At 44.2% G+C, this 16,790-nt stretch overlaps 1 protein-coding gene across 13 annotated transcripts in view; it reads right to left on the bottom strand.

The window, feature by feature from the left end:
• Positions 1-16,790, bottom strand: part of EIF4G3 (eukaryotic translation initiation factor 4 gamma 3) — a 147,422-nt gene that overhangs the window by 109,008 nt on the left and 21,624 nt on the right. The window contains exon 1 of one of the 13 annotated variants that reach the window (XM_055798919.1): positions 14-3,713. The exons of the other annotated variants lie outside the window; for them this stretch is intronic. The gene's annotated coding sequence lies outside the window, so the exon portion shown is untranslated. Of the gene's footprint in view, positions 1-13; positions 3,714-16,790 lie in introns of those variants that run through there. 13 annotated transcript variants of the gene reach the window in all.

Here is a 16,790-nt window from a genome sequence, read left to right as displayed (position 1 = left end):
CGCTCGATCCTACCTGGCAGGCGAGGCTCCCGGAGCGTTTCGTTAGCAAGCCGGCTCAAGCACCCGGTCTCTTCCCCCCATCTGGCAGCAGCAAAGCCCACGGCCGCATCCGTGCCATCCGGGGATGACTTCTTAGCTTCTGCCTGCCTCTCACCCTCGCAAGCAGAGCTCTCACAGTGCGCTTGTGGTCTTAAAGAGATAGTGCAATAAGGGTCTTAGTGATACCTTGCAGGGGGTTTTGTACCCAAGCACTTCCATGTTGCGGAAATCCCTCTGCTTCCTGACTTTTCCTGCTGTGCATGCAGTGGAGGAGGGACAGGAGGTCGCATCATGCCCCTCTTAGCGAAGTTTATATAGGACAAAAATCAAACCAGGCTTACAAAAGAACACGTAAGGTAAAAAGCTCGCCTACAGCACGTTGTGTTTTAGAAATCTGCATTGCAATGTACGGAGGGCTTGGAAAGCTTCGAAGGAGAATTAAATCGCAGCACAAACTCCTCAGCAAGAAATTTTGCAATTCGTTTCCCTCGGCTTTCCTCTCGCTACCCCCAAACACAGCAACGCGCACTACCGCGAACCCGTTTATTTAGCAAGTACTTCGTGAATCAATTTTCCCTTCACAATAAATTCCTCTTTTGACAGGCCATGTTTCAGAAGCCAGAGGAAGGAAAGCTGGTAAAAACAAACTACAAGCCTTTAAAAACAAACAAACCAAAACAAAAAAACACACAAAAAACCCCACCAAAGCCAAACTCCACCAAGTGACTTGTCACATGGGGAAAAAAAAAATAAATACATGAGATCAAAACAGTGCCATGCACTCTCTCCATGTTGAAATACTACAGCCAAACTTCATCCAAGAAAGAAAAAGTCAAGTTACAAAGCAAACAACTCCGAACTTAGGAAAAGGCAGGATTAATGTTGCCCGTGTGACCATAATTCAATCCCGCTGTGTATACGCAAAATCAAGCCCTTAATTACAGAGGCACACGTCTGTTTTCCCCAGCATCACCATCATCTCCACTTTTTCAACTGTCTTACAGGAATCCAGCCCCTTACACCCTTCATAGCCAAGCAGTTCTCGCTAATAAGAGAAAGAGATAATTAATATTACAAAAATCAAGACCAACATAATTCAAGGACTTTGGAAAACATTTAAAGGCTTCAGAACTACCTAATAAAATGCCAAGCTGCTGCTCAGCCCTCTCTAACCCTTCCACTGCCGATATCCGACAGCATAACCCAGCCCCAGCAACCGCACGGCGCCCAGACACGTAACATCTCCCAGCGTTACAGAGATCTTCTTTCATTTTAGGGTGGGTTTGGGGTTGTTCTTATCTGTTTGTTCAGGGGTTTTTTTTGCTAGTAGACTCCTGACAAGGGGGCCGTGCCTTTCGGTCAAACCTCAAAGGAATGAGCTGCTCCTCTGCACTGAAACAGTGTTTTTATTTTAGTTTTCTTAGACGGATGCAACTGGTCTTGTGCAATGTGATGAGATGTCAAAATGAAATACGGTTCAGAGCCCTGACTGTATCACAGGTCAAAACCAAATGGGGGATTTGTTGTTTCAATGTTTGGCACTTACTTTATTATAGCAGGGGAAAAATAAATACAAATTTGTGCTGGCACAAGCACTCAGATATACGGTCAAAGTTAAGAGCTGCAGGTGAAGAATTCGTGAAAAGGCCATGTCAGCTTTACACCAATACTTAACTCTGATATTAAGGACTAGTTCTGCCTAGTCAAATGCTTTAAAAACAAAGGAACACAATCAAAACTGTTTGTGCAGTGGCAAAAGTGAGGTTTATGGTTTAAAATTATCAAGCTACGTAACAGCACAGTACATCACCTTAAAGGTCTTTTCTGACCGAAACGATTCTATGATTCTGTCGTCATGCCCCTATTCCTGTGAACAGATGCAAACCATACTCCCAAGATTCACCACCTTCTGTAATGACTAATATCCAGAAGGTTCTTATGGCAAAAGCCATTATGAAGCCTGTTTCAACATTTTATGGCCTAATATAAAGCTCCCTACTGCAACATGTGTAGTCAATGTTCACAACCGAATTGCCATTTATCAAACATACAAATTTTAAGCGGATCAATGAAGTGTTTGTGCACACCACCTTTTTAATCCTTCATGTTATTTTGCGTATTAAATGGTAACACCAAATTTTCTGTAAGTCCTCATTTATGGGCTATTTTATGCTTGTAACAAATACCTTAAATAAAGTCTTTATCTTTTGCTTTTGTACCAGAAATACACCTACATAAATATCATTAATGTTTCACGCAGTCTCACTGGCTCCTTACGAACTGCAATCGCCTCGTTCTAAATTACCAATGGCAGAACTCTTTCCTTGCTCCCCGTTTGAACTATTTGATGATAACTGAAAGTGATAAGGCTTGTCCATCCCTCTGCCATTTAAGTGCTCCCCCTTAAAGTATCATCTCCCAAGCTCTATCCGGATCCAAATGTTACAAGCAGTGAGGCTTTTGCTACTTATCCTAGCTTACGCTATACTCTAAAACAAATACTCTCCCCAAAATAAAACTTCTCTTGAAATTCATCTTGAGCTTTTTACCCAATTACGTATCATTAATCTCAGTACCAGCTTCCAAATAATCCCAAACACTTGCTTTCCCTGCTGTCTGCCACATAATGTCACCCAATCTGCGTTTGCACTCCACTGAATAGGAACAGGGCAGCAGCGAGAGCTTTCAAAAGGGAAGGGGCACACAAACCCCAGTGAACCTGACAGCCATTGAGAAGACAAATTTCCAAGGCTCCTCTGAAAATCGCAGCTTGAAAGGAAAATGTGACCTTCAAATGCTTACTGAAAAGCGCGATTTGCCTCTCCTTCCCCCAGCATCGCTGCTGCTGGGATCTAGCATCCTCCAGCAATTCAGATTCCTCCTCCTCTCCCTTCATGAGCAAATCCTGACACATTTCAGAGGTGCTCTGATGAATGCTGCTCTGTATCTGCAGATGCGTTTACACGTCCGATTGCACTGCCGAACTCCAGCGTGGCACACCATAAATACCTGCTGCATAACCTAGTGCTTCTTCCTGACTGAACGTGCTAAAGCTGCACTGCAGCGGCCACATTCACAGTGCAAGTTCTATTTATACCCAAGCATATGCACATCTCCAAATCCTCCAACTTAATATTTTTTTCTAATATCCATTCCACAAAACATCTATTTCCAAAGTCTTTCTTCCTACATACATCCACTCTGCAACATGTTTTTCCTCCTCATTGACCCCCCTGATGTGCAGGTAACAAATTGCGCTGCATTCTTTGCACCACAAATTCCTTCACAACCTGTTTAATACCAAGGCAGGCATTCAAGATACTATTTCCCACCTGGTTAATCATTAATGATGATAAACTAGATCAGGCCCTTCGTCAATCTATGACGCGTACCAGACATCATCGCTGTGTAATACAACACTTTGTTACTTATCACCATCATTTCCTTTTAGTCTTCGGTCCACGTGTGATACGTCTCACAGCCAACACAAACGAGAACACCAAAGGAAAGTGGGGGTTAGAGGGGAAGATAACAGAAAAAAACCCTCTTTGTTGCAAATTAACTGTATTTCCAGCATCTCATAATGCTTTCAAATAAAAATCAGCAATATTAAGAGCACCAGCTGTAGGCAGCTGCAATAGTTACACCTGCAGACAAGCACCTAATTATCTACAGCTCATTACTTTCAGGCTCAGTTTTGCATCTCTAAATTAAAAGGAACTGGAGACAGCTCACCAGCACGTAATCATCCCCAGACCTCACCTCACCCTGATGCATTTCATTCAGCCTGCAAGCCGTCAGGAGTGAGTTTATCAGGGGAGCTGTCAGCCAGTACACTAGATCAGTGCAAATGCGACAAAAACCCAATCAATTATTTTGCCCAATATGAATGTGTTTCTAAGGGCAACCTGATTTTGTTACTTCATCTCTGTCTTCTTCGACTGCAGCCCCAGCATCAATGCAAATTGTCTATTTTCAGCTTAGACCTGGAAAGGTTGTTCAGGGTGGAAGCAACTGTATCTAAACCCCACTAATCCTGCTGGGATTTTCCTTGAAGCGTGGTGTTCGTGGGCGGGGGGACGGGGCTGGAAGTGATGGACTGAATATTTTTGTAACTGTGAACTTTGTCCTACGTGTATTTTTAACCGCAGCATCTCCAGGAAGGGGGTTTTCAAAGCACAGCCTGAATAAGGTTAAATCCAAGTTTGGACCAAGCTGCAAAATATTAGTAATTAAAGGAAAAAAAAAACCAAAACTGAACACAAAGGCACCCTGGATCATGTCTGTGCCAGCTCAGGTAACAGGTAATGCAAGGTGAACAACGTGCCCAGAAAGCATCTCTTGCTCAGGTACAGAAAACTTCTCGCTAGCTGACTTGTTTTATGGAGGAAAGGGACTATTAAGCTAAAACATCAGCCACTTCCATAGATTATAAATTCATATTTTACCCTTACAATATACGGACTCTTCCAATAGACGAAAAAGTCAACAGATTTCATCAGCTCCCTTCAGCTGGAAACTCATGGCACCACCTCTCCAGAGAGGCAATGGCATCAGGGGGAATATGCCAATGTAGCCTTAAAATTCCATTTAATTTTAGGAGGGTTATTTATGATTGTACTTCTCCATGGTAATCAAAACTCCCATTACGCTGCAGAAAACAGGCTACGCTCAGGAACTTGAAAGAGCCCCGTTACTTTTCAACCATCCTGCCCTGCTCGGCCACCGCTCCTACTGCTCAGAGTGATTTTTCATGGTCCTCCAGCCACAACCCCAGTTGAGGGACCTTATAAAGAGCCCAGAATATTAAGGTGGGGGAAAAGGCTCAACAGGGTGAGCCTTGGTGACCAGCACAAACACTGGCTGAGCTCTGGAGAGTCTGCTGGAAGTCAGAGGAACATCGTGGGCCAACAGCCCAAGGGAAGATGACAAATGAAGCCTGCACTCCAAAACACACCAAGTCCATCAGGAGCAGAGATGTGTTACGCCACCACTGTGTACACCCAGTCAGCTTTGAGCGGCTTGGCATCAAAAACGAAACCCAGAAGTCCCCAGCAGGGCAATGCCAGGAAGTTGGGCTCATGCCATGCGGTACTGGGCTAACTATCTCTTAATATTACATGAAATTGCTACAGATCTTCTCTGCCAGGGCTGTGCTGCTCTAATCAATTATTAAGCTTTCCTTTGCTTTCCAACCAAGTATAGAGTGCAAGGCATGGGAATGATGGGTTTAGATGGTGCTGCCTCTTTACATCTGTATATGAAAGGCAAACCTGGATTTTTGTTTGCCATCCTCAGAAGATCTACACCAAGACGTCATTTCCTTATTTCTTAAAACACGTACGATCTGATCAATACACATAGTCATAGCAGTCAGAGTGCACCTGTAAGCATCCTACAATGTGTATACACACCTTTATAGATGATTTGTACACATATAAAAATGGGAGGAAGTGAACCCGCATCTCCCTGGTGCTGTTTCAGCAGGAGCTGCATGCCCCCAGCCACATGCTGGGAATAAATCACATCAGTTGTGACCCGGGTAAGATGTATGTCACCCTGCTATCCAAAAATGGGGCTACATGCACGGGGAACTCATTTCCAGCTGTCTAGGAGGCCCCACAACTGCAAAAGATCTTAGGGTCAAGAAACCGCTGAGGTTACCAGAAGAATACCAGGATGAGGATGGGTAAGGAAATCAACTTTTAAATTGTCCTGTCCCTACAACACAGCCACTCCATACCTGAAGGCTCAATACTCACCTCCTGACGCTCAGTAGTTCCTCTCAAACTTTTTATTTTGCCTTTTCAAAATCCAAATCCAGCACTAACGGGGAGGAACTGATTTGGAAAGAAAGCAACTCAGGCGGCTGGGTGCTCTCAGAGCTATTCCGAGCGAGTTCCTAACCTGAAAGAGGACAGGCAAGCCGGCTCTCCGGGCTCCTTGGGGCGAAGGAAGTCACAGATAGCATCTACAACAAGTCAGGTGGCATCAACGCAAAATTACTGCCATGAACATGTAATCCAAATAGCAGGTGCCTGCAGGCAGAAGGACACAATAAGAGACATGGTATTAAGCTGTCATCCGGCAGCGGCACTGCCAAAGAGGTGGTGGTCCTGGCCTCTCTCAGTCGCTTGCCCCGTGCCAGTGTGAGCCCATTCACCGCTGCTCAGTCAACCAGACCGGGGAGCAGATTTCAATTAAAATGAACCTTTTCTTCCCGACTTTGTTTGCCACCCAGCCATGCCGACAACTGTGTTAGCCTCAAGCACAGGACCAAGCAGGAACAGAGAGATGGGGAGGCTGCACCATAAAATGCTCTTGCTGTAGTTTCCTGAAGCACACCACTGGCACATGACGTAAGCTGCAGGGATGTATTAACTCCAGAGGCAGCTGCTGAGATGACCTAAACATAACATAGCGATCCTAAATATTATTCCAACTTTAAACCGCAGCATAAAATGTTTTTCCAAATATATATATATATATTTAGCACTCCCAAATGAGAATGCAAGCAGATCCTCCTTAAGAAATCATGTTCTTGAAAGACAAGGTAATAGTCTAAACCTTCAGAAACTGAATTCACAGCATGACAGCCATCAAAGTTTTACAAATCATACAAGCTTTGGAAGGTTTATTCAAAGGATGGAAGTTCAACATGGCTGGAAAAGGAGGAGGTACACACACAAAGGAAAAGAGATGAACCGTAAGCATCAGCTCAATCAGCTTAAAACATGAGGGATGGAAAGACCTCAGTAAAATAAAAGGTAATAACTAACAGCTTTTAATTTTTTTCCTTCTCAATTACAGAAAAGCCATCCTTCATTTGCACTCGTCACCCTCGGAGGCTGTCCCAGCTAACTGGCAGACTTGAACACACTGTCAATTAACAATCTGGAAGCTACAACTACAGGTACAAAACATAAAAAACACCCAAACTGAGTAAGTAGTAAGCTTTTAGTTGACCACAGACAGTGAGGTTTCTCCCAAAATTATTTACGTAGCTTGGCAGCAGCTGCTAAATCACCTTCTGTGCTCCAAGATGATCCAGACATCTGCACGTTCTCACGAAGGCAGCAGGTCTCCTACCCCAAAATGCCAGAGGGTCAGCAGTTTGTGGATTAGCTACTCCAGACACTAGGATAACCCAAGAACTTGATTTAAACAGGAGAAGCCTTCAGGATTTCTGATCAAGAAGCTCTTCCAGACATTCTCACACTCCAAAGTAATTATCATTTTAGTGGCAGTTCACAAGCCTAAACAGCTCAGCTGCTTCTTTTAATTAGAAGATTTTATGCGGCTATTAAACCCCTACTATTTCCTGAAATGAGACACAGCTCTGAAGCTCCTCTGTCACCCAAATACTTATTTTTGTGACCCTGAGAAAAATAAAACCGCTTTTAGTGTCAGCCAGCAAGCTTCCTACCTCTAGAACAAGGGAGCTCACCTTGCTTAACACAGCCCTTGCAATAGAAAAAAATAAATCTCATCTCTCTGTTCAAGAAAAACACCACCTCTATAGCAGCAAAATTTATTGTGCAAGTGACTGAAGTGAGTGGTTCTTGCTATTTCACATGGCTCTTCCAATTCACATCCCTCACTTCCACTGCACAGGGGACAATCCTGGATCAGAACCAGAAACAGCAGGGAAAAAGCCCCAGTTCTACATCCAGCAATTCCTCCATCAGTTCACGTCTGGGTGGACAGGTAGGGGAAAGAAACAGAGACTTCAAAGGTGCTAAAGCTTGCAGTTTAAGGGATGATTTACCCCTTGCACTCCTGGAGTGTCACTTAGAAACCTTCAGGCAGCACTGTTAATTAAAGGGGCAAAAGGGAATAATTCCAGGTCACAGAGTAGACACAATGTCCCTGGGAAAGGGGGGGAAAAAACCAAAAGCATTGTTCCCTGAGGGCGCAGTGCTTCCCTTGCCCCTGCCACAAGCACAGGGCTGTTACTGGGATCCCTAAACCAGCCCAGCTGCTAAATGGTGGCAAGCCACTCCAAGACACCCACACACTTCTGCCACCTCCCTTCAGTAAGGGCTAACGATCACGAGACTCTTTGGAGACCCAGCTCAGCCCTGTGATTCAACAGAAAAATAGGGGGTTTTTTTCTTGGCTGGGTGAAGTTTTCCGTCAATTCTGTGAGCTGATTTACATCACCGAACACTCACATGATCCCAGACAAGGGAACTGGCATGAAGACCCAGCCAGCGAAGGCAGACCTACACTTTCAGCGGCAGCTTGCAGGTACATCTCTTTAACCCTAACGTGAAACTACATCCACCAAAGCACCTGCCTTCACCCAAGACACCCAAAAATCAACACTATGAAGTCAGTGCCTTTCTCAGCTGAGGCACAATACTCCATCTTGCTCCGTGGCTTCTCCTCTTTTGCACTAGAGTAGAGGAATTGGGCATGGGGTGAAGTTCAGCTGCGTACGCACCACGCTCTTCAATGCCTCCTCCTCTGCTTCCACGCCTCTGCCAAACTGCTGTAGCCTACGGCAGAGCCAGACGTAACAGCCCTGAGGGGCCTAAACGAATTTTGCAAGCTATGAGAAAGCAAACAAGCAGAGCAATGGGCACGTTCACACCAGCTGAAGTCACAAGCAGCTCTGTGATCCTCTAAGATTATTTTTGTCCTTCACATGAGACAGCAGGGAGGTAAATCTTAGTAGGATGCAGCTTATTCCTGAGAGGGATGGAGTCTGCGTAGGTGAAGGAGAAAGCGAGTGCCCCTTTACAGAGCACATGGGCAAGAACGCACGCAGACACTCACAAAGACCATATGAGCTCCAAGGCAGCAAGCCCTAGGAGGGACACACAAAACTTGTTGTGCATTTACCAAAAAAGAAAGGAAACAAGTGGGAAAAGCAACACAATCTGAGAACAGATTTCCCACGGCTTCCCTTGAACAGTGTGAGATTTCTTCTCGACAGTACTAGCAGATTTGAAGTCTTATAATTCTTTAATTAGTAATTCATTTCAGTGCCATTAGTTCATTAACACACTGAATCTTTCAGGAGATGTTTTACATACCACCTTGAACATGCCAGTTCTTGCCTCCCTTCTGGAAACACGCTTTGGAGAGGGCACCCTTCCATCACCAGCATAACCCCATCCTGGGCTACCAAGTGAGTGCAAATCCTGCAACTACATCCCTACAAATACTCCCAGTATCATTTATATAAAAAATAAATAATAATAATAATAATAAAAAAAAAAAACAACAAAAACCAAAACCACGTAGCTGCAACAGTCAAGCCAAGCCTCGATGGATGTTTAGGATCAGGCTGTTCTTCCACAAACCCTTGACCAAAGATGTGTCTATAAACACCATGTCCAATAAAACCCAAGTGGTGATGCATGGATGCCTTAATGCCGATCATTAATGCAGCTGCGCAGGCATGTAGTTGGAGGGCTACGTGGTGATGCTCCAGAACTCGAACATAAGACAAGGTTACTCACGAGTCGAGCTGCATCTCTACATTATCTGCCAAGCTGCAGGCAGCTATGCCGAAGAATTTTAAATTCTCCATTTTCTGGTTTAGGGATTACACGCTCTGGGAAAGGAGACTACTAGCATGGGGGACAGGGAGTGAGGAAAGATCATGGACAAGGTTTAGCTTGGGTGCTGATGAATTCATGCAGCGCTCCCTACCCTGTTCAGTGCGCTGGCAGACCAGTATTTATAGGAAAGTGATAATAAATGCAGCATTGAGCACTAATTTACACACAGTGAATCTTTTAATGGACGTGACAATCAAAACGCAACAGCCAACACTGGAAAAAAAGTAAAATCAAGGTATCTACCATTGAAATTATGCAGAAGCGTCTCACAATTCAATATACGAGCTATTCCCAGCTGGCACAACGAGCTACAGGGCACATGCCTCTACCAGGCAGTCACTTCCAGCCATCTGAGGACTTCAGAGGAGAAGGGAGGGAAAGGGAGGAGGTGGCCATCTGCACTCAACTGAATAAAGTTCCTGACCATGAATTTCTGAGGGTTTTAACCTAACGGACCTGGAGACAGAAGGCTGAAGTCCTCTCTCTCCTCCCTGCAGAGGTAAACCAGGAGATGACTGTCATTCAGCCTTTCTCCATCCAAAACTTCTGCCCAGAAGCTGCTACACACAGTATCAACAGCACCTAACCTGTAGCTGCTAACAGGCTCACCTGTGACATAGGCATACATATAGATATGCCTATATAACGGGGGGGGGGGAGAAAAAGACATGACCAAGGGACAAGACTTTTAAAAATAACCCCTAATGCCAGAGAGATGGGGCTGCTACCCAGACAACTTCCTCTCTTTTGTCTAGTTCAGACAATTTCATACAAAGGTCCTCAAAGAAGGAAGCAATGCTGGTCCTGGAGGCCATCAGGCTGAAAACTCCTTGTTCAGAAAGGAGTTTCCAACTCATGCTAATTCGGTGCATGAAGTTATCTGACACAGCTGGAGAAAGAATAATTTAGCAGAGCCTGTAAAACTGGCTGCAGTCTGTTCTAAATTTATTCAAGATATGGTGTATTATCTTGGATACCCGGCCCATGGCTTCATTAACGGAAGAGGTCCCTTGAGGCAGGAACCAGTTTTTGGGCCCAGGATCCCGCAGTGCCAACAGGCGGATCACCAATTCAGGCACAGCGTGGCTGCTCTCAGCACCGAGCAGCCTCCCAGCAAACCTCCTGGGACAGAGTTGGACGATTACACTGGGACCTTCCCCATCAGAGCTACCGGAACTGGGGCCAAAGATCACCAGGAAGCATTTCTGGGCATCTGTCATCCCTGTAGCAAGCAACCACACCATTTGCTAGAGAGGTCACACACACACAGATATTTAGATCACCGTTATGAACCTCCACACTGGAGACTATCTGTTTCATGGGGAGATATTAAAGTCTCTTTAATTCAGGAACAATTAAAGCATCCCCATGTTGCACAGCAAAACCAGGGAGTGATGTAGATTTTTAAGCAGATTTAACTTTAAACAATTTTTCATGGATGCCCAAAGCACTACATGTGGCTTTCAAACAGCTATTGCATCCCTATCCACATAAAGAGCTCTCATTCCATAATATTCCATAATCTTCCATAATACTTCAAGATGAAAACTATCCCGCCCTTCTCATTCCTCCCCAGTCATTTCACTATTCGTTCTTCTCCGTTTTCACAGCAGATGAAAAGATTACAATACACTGAGACTTTTCTTGGCAAATAATGTCATTTGATGGCAGAAGAACTGAAAACTGTAATAACCACTCATGCAACCAAGTGGTTTTAATATAAGCCAAGAGTTTCTGAGGTCAACTCTTACCTGCACAGCACAAACAGAGCCTTTATTTTTCAAGTAAGGAAAAGCTACACTGAATCAGAAAGCAGCATAAAGAAAATACATTTCAAGTGCATTTATGCTACCCACTACCAGTAAACTAACTTTTAATTTCCCCAGATACTTCTGAAATATATTCCTTAAATACTGCAACAGAAACAGCAATTCAGAAGCATTTATAAGCTTTGCATCCAAGTATGAACAAAGTCCTATTTGCAACATCCAATAAAAGCAACGGGTTTATGACTTTCCACCCATGACTGAAAACCCATACCCCTTTAAAAAAAATAAAATAGGTGCTAATCACAAATACCTGCAGCATTTGGGTACCAATTCTGCCAGCAGCAGTTTTACTAACCATATCCTTGGATTAACATGCGATCCTGTCCCTGTTTTCTAACATCAGCTGATACTTTCTGCGATTGGCACTGAAGTTGGGTGCTGCCAGGCTTGCACCCCCACCCGCCCCAACCCAACCCAACCCACATCACCCGGACTTTAGCAACAACGAATGCAAAAAATTCTTTAGCAACAATGAATGCAAAAAAAGCTACCTCAAAACTAGGTGAATCTCACATTTAATCTGAAGCATTTGGGTCAAGTCTATGTTTCAGAAAGGAATTTTTAAGGACCTGGAGACAAGGGCTTTGCAAAAACTAAGAATCTGCAGAGATAACTGAGTTTTCTTTAAGAAAAAAAAAAGAAAACCGATTCTGTAGAATTCAAAAGCATTCAAGTACAGCTAACTAACAAAGCTCTTCAGAGACCATCTCAGCTAATTAAAATGTGCAGATGTCCAAGCTGAGCTAAGCTGTTCACAACTTTTCACACACATTCGCTAAATGGATTAATTGACAATATAGATAATGATAGAATAATTTATAGTAAAAACGCATGCAATTTCAACATTTCTTTAATTATGTCCATGTCAGAATGCTTCTAAAACATGCATACTACCTGTGGATTTGTACAAGGTTTCTTAGGCACCCAACATTGGTCAGTTTGCTGGAAAAGCTGCTTCTTCAATTAAGTGAAATATCAAGCATGACATCTTTTCATATTTTAAATATAATCAGAAGTAATTGTATATACATCTTGCTATGTGTTCCTCCATATTTTAAGAGCCCATTGCCAAGTAATTTGCAAGGTCAGCTATTTCATCAGTCATCTTCATTTTTATATAACACCACCTTTCTTCCATTTCGTACCGCGTAGTATTAATCTTTACCATACACCCACCACAACCAACAGCGCTCTTGAAGGGAGAACCCAACTGGAAATCCCCAACGGGATTTCTGGACCTCGAATTCCGATTCATTTCATCAAACTTGCTATAGCCTGAAGTACTTCGCCTTGTCTACATAAAAAGGCTTTTTCTTGTTGTTGTTTAAATGGACACTTACATTTGAGTTGGCTATATTAGACCAAACATGCTTAGAGATGCTTCTTAACACATCATGATGAAGAGATACAAGTCCTTTTACAAAAATAAGAAACCAAAAAACTTTTGCTAGGACAAGTGAGAATCTGTGCACAGGTAAAGAAAGAGAAGGCTATTTTCCAAGGAAATCTACTTGGTTAGGTGGGTAAAATTGCCTCCTCTAGCAAGTCTGCGATGCCACTCACTATCCTGCAATAACAGAGCCCTACAGCAGCAGGGAAAACTGCATCACGCCACTACTTTGAGGACAATCTCTGTCCTAGACCAGGCTAGCTGCTGCCACAGCACCTAAGGTAAAGACAACAGGTATAAACACTGGCTGATAAATACAAAACCAAATCCCCAAGGAAATCCACAGACGATCCCACTGACAGGAGGGAGTTACTTTCCACTCTTTTACTAGAAAATAAATCCCCTGTTACGGCATAGAAAACAGCCCTGAAAAAGAAAAACCCTTTAGGACTTTTGTTCCTTACTGAAGGGATCGGGGGAGTCAAGCTTTGACTGCTACTGTTGCTTCCAAGGGGGAAAAAGCCTCCTCCACCTGAGGAAAGCCTCCTCCCACTGAAAACACAACCCACCGGGCTCCATCCTCTTTGGTTTCCATAACTAAAGAGCTGGTGAACCGAGGAGAGGAGTCAGCGCAGCTCATTGGGCCATCCAGGGAGGCAGGCGCTCTCGAATGGAAAAATGTGAGCACTCTTTAGGACCCTCCAAGTGGCGATGGGAATTTGAGATGTGCTGAGATATGGAAACACGCACAGCGAAGCAGTTTACTGCATGACAGGCGCAGAAACGGGGCCGTCAGCCAAGAGGAAAAAGAAACATTAACACTAGAGAACAGAGCTCAAGCAAAAAGAATGTAACACCATGAAGCTCCTATTAAAAATTAAAACATTGATTTTATTATGGATACACTCTGATTCTCACTTTGTTTTAATTTCATATTACTTTATCTGGCATCTGCTGATTTGCTACATTTTAAGAAGTCACTGAAATAAATACCAAATGATCGGCTTTTGCATGCTTTTACCGCTATCAGGTCTATCATGCTCTTGATGCAAAAGGAGAGGGGCTCTCATATTTGTAAAAGTTAAAAATAATAATAATCAAATTTTTTCCTGCAGTGGCATTCCTTCCCTTGGCTGTGGATGTCATCAGAAAAGCACTTGGTTCTAGAACAGTTTCTGTTTCATGACATCTTTTAAGAGCACAGAAACGGGTTCACACACTCAGAACAACAGACTGAGTAACAGTTATTACGTGTCTGGCTCTGACCCCAGATGATTCCAAGAGCCAAGGTCTCACCTGGAGCTTCAGCACAGGACTGAAGGACATCTCCTCCTCTATTTCAAGCCAACTCCTGAAGCACAGTGACTGACAGCATCCCCACAACCTGGTTGAGGTTGGGTTTTTTTTGGCAAGTGCAGCCAAGCTGAGGACACATCTCCTCTATAACCTCCCGGAGGCAAAGCGGGAGGAACAAGGCGTTTCTCAACTTCCTAAAACCGTCACAACAAGAACCATGAGAGAAGAAGTTTGAAAGACAAGCTGAGTGAGCAGCTACGTTTGTTCCGTTTAAATTTCAGCTACTGCCCTTTCTCCTCCTGCATCGTGAACCGAGTGACACAGGCTGGGTTGAACACCACCAGGCAAGCCACTGCTTCGTCCAGCTCACTCCAGCCTCCATACGGCAGCAGAGCATCCCCAGGCCAGCCTTCACATTCTACCTTCACAAATGTTCCAAAAAATGTTAAAATTAAAAAATCCCAATAATTTTTTAACATTGCTCAGCATCTAAGGGTGAAGCACGTACATGGATTTGGGTGCAACCACACAGAGCGTTGCAATATCTTGCTGCCCAAATTAAAAGATTCGGCTCTGAGCCCAGTGCTTACACGTTTTGCACTGGGAACAAGGCAGGCGCTACTGATGTCTCTGCTCATCCACGCCAGCTAGCGAGGCAGAGCTCAGACGAGCTGTCTGCCCGAGATCCTGCCTTCCCCTCATGTTTTTGGGGCCTCCCCAGTCACTGAATCAACCAGCTCACAACACAGCCTGCAATGGCTTCCGGGACTCACGCTATTCAATAACTCCTTTGAGCAAGGACAGCTGACTTGCTTTCTTTGGAGAGACGTGGATGATGGTGGAGCATAAGAAATGGGCATTTATGACATTTGGGAAGAGAAAAAATAAATTTTGGGTTCTCACACACACACACACAAAAAAAAAAAGCTTCTGAAATCCAATAGGTACTTCGTAAAAGGGGCAAACAACAGTGCCAGGTATTCCTCAAGCACCTGAGTTTTGGTCTCCTACCCCACTCCCTGCACAATTCTGGCATGGGGCCACGCCAAACCATCTGTATCCCTACGGAGTAAATCTCCACCTACCTATTTCCAAGCAGGTTCAAATCTCCAAAGGAGAAAACCCAGTGTAAACAGACCTCAAGAGGACAGACACATGAAACTGAAGAGTCTGCATAAAAAGCAGTACTATCAGAATCAGTAAGAGGATGTGAAAAAGCAAGCAAGTTAATCTTTATTTCCCGGCAGAAGAGCTGGAGCCGAAAACACAGAGATGGGAGGGGAAATGAAGGAAGATGATGCAAGGGCCTAAAAAAGAAAAGTTGATCAAATTATTTCAAATAATTGAAAAGCCATGGAGCTAGCCCAACAGCTGGATGCAAATCCGGCCACTCTTAGTACAAGCCCCCCAATAAAACAAAGGCAGCAGCTCAGCTTGTCATTTTCTGACTCATCTCCTGCCTTTGGTACTCGAGCCACACCAGGGAAACAGAAAAGCTTTCTCCAATATCAGTCCAAATAGGAAGAGGACTATTGACCCAGCTTTAGCAGCTGCAGGCATTTTTTTTTATCACCACATAAGTCAAATATACACATTTAACACACTGGATTCTTCTGCTCAGGAGGTGCGCTCCCATAGGTACTTTTGTCAGTTCAGCTAAGCCAGTATTAACATGCATGCAATTGGATTTTATGTTTTTGGAGTAGGAAAGGCTTAAGGGACTAAAACAGGGATCGTCATCCCTTCCCTTGTCTGATGGAGCTGTCCCTGGTATAGTTGAGGGGGTCAAGACCCCTCCCAACTTGGCCACATGGACCCCCCTCCAGCCATCCCACTGCTGCTTCCTACCTCCACACTCCAACCATGCTCCCAATAATTCAGTAACTGATTGGAGAGTCCTGGGCTGATGGTTATGCCTTACAAAATCTCTCTTTACTCAAAGCTAATCAAACCTGAGTCTGAGCATTGGCATTTTAAGTCCGGAAGTACAGCCCTATCTGTCTGAGCACCACATAGGCCTGTGGAAATCGCCACAAATATGCAGCGCTCAGACATCAAAGACAGGAAAAGAAGAGCAGTAAAAAGGGCACCCAAGGTCAAAACGTATGCCAGAGCTTTTAAACCCAAGACTTTTATTACAACAAGTCTTCCATAAAGGCTTGCAGAGGAAGATAGCAGATTTGCCCCCCCTCCCAACAGAAAGGGAGCTCAGAAAACCTGGGTTTCAGCAGCCGTAACGCAGCGATCGGGTGGATTTTTGCAACAAGCAATGCTGAGGTGCGCTGCACTTTTGGTAGCTTTGGGGGCAGAGGGAATGAGCACAGCATACCTCACTTAGGGCTAAGTGTGCAAAAATCCAGCAAATTTGGTCCAATCCCAAGGTCACCCTCTACCACCAAAGGGAGAGGCAGCAGGGCGGCTACAGGATTTCACATACTGAAGACGCAAAGAAAACAACTTATTTTTGCTTCGTTGGGAAAGTTTTGGCGTTAAAGAAAAAACCAAGTAGGACGGACAATTTGAGTGTTGTCTCACGGACACATTCCATACTTTTTAAGTAAAGTGAAGGCCCCTAGGCCTTCAAATTCATTTCCGCTTTGATCCGCAAGAGCCTAAATTTATTAGCCTTCTAGACACGCGGCAAGGCTCATCTCTTTGTACAGG

This window comes from Falco peregrinus, chromosome 3 (genome assembly GCF_023634155.1).
Source record: "Falco peregrinus isolate bFalPer1 chromosome 3, bFalPer1.pri, whole genome shotgun sequence".
In the NCBI taxonomy this organism is placed as follows: Eukaryota; Metazoa; Chordata; class Aves; order Falconiformes; family Falconidae; genus Falco; species Falco peregrinus.
The sequence above is the reverse complement of the archived record's forward strand: the minus strand, read 5'-3'. Positions and strand labels throughout refer to the sequence as shown.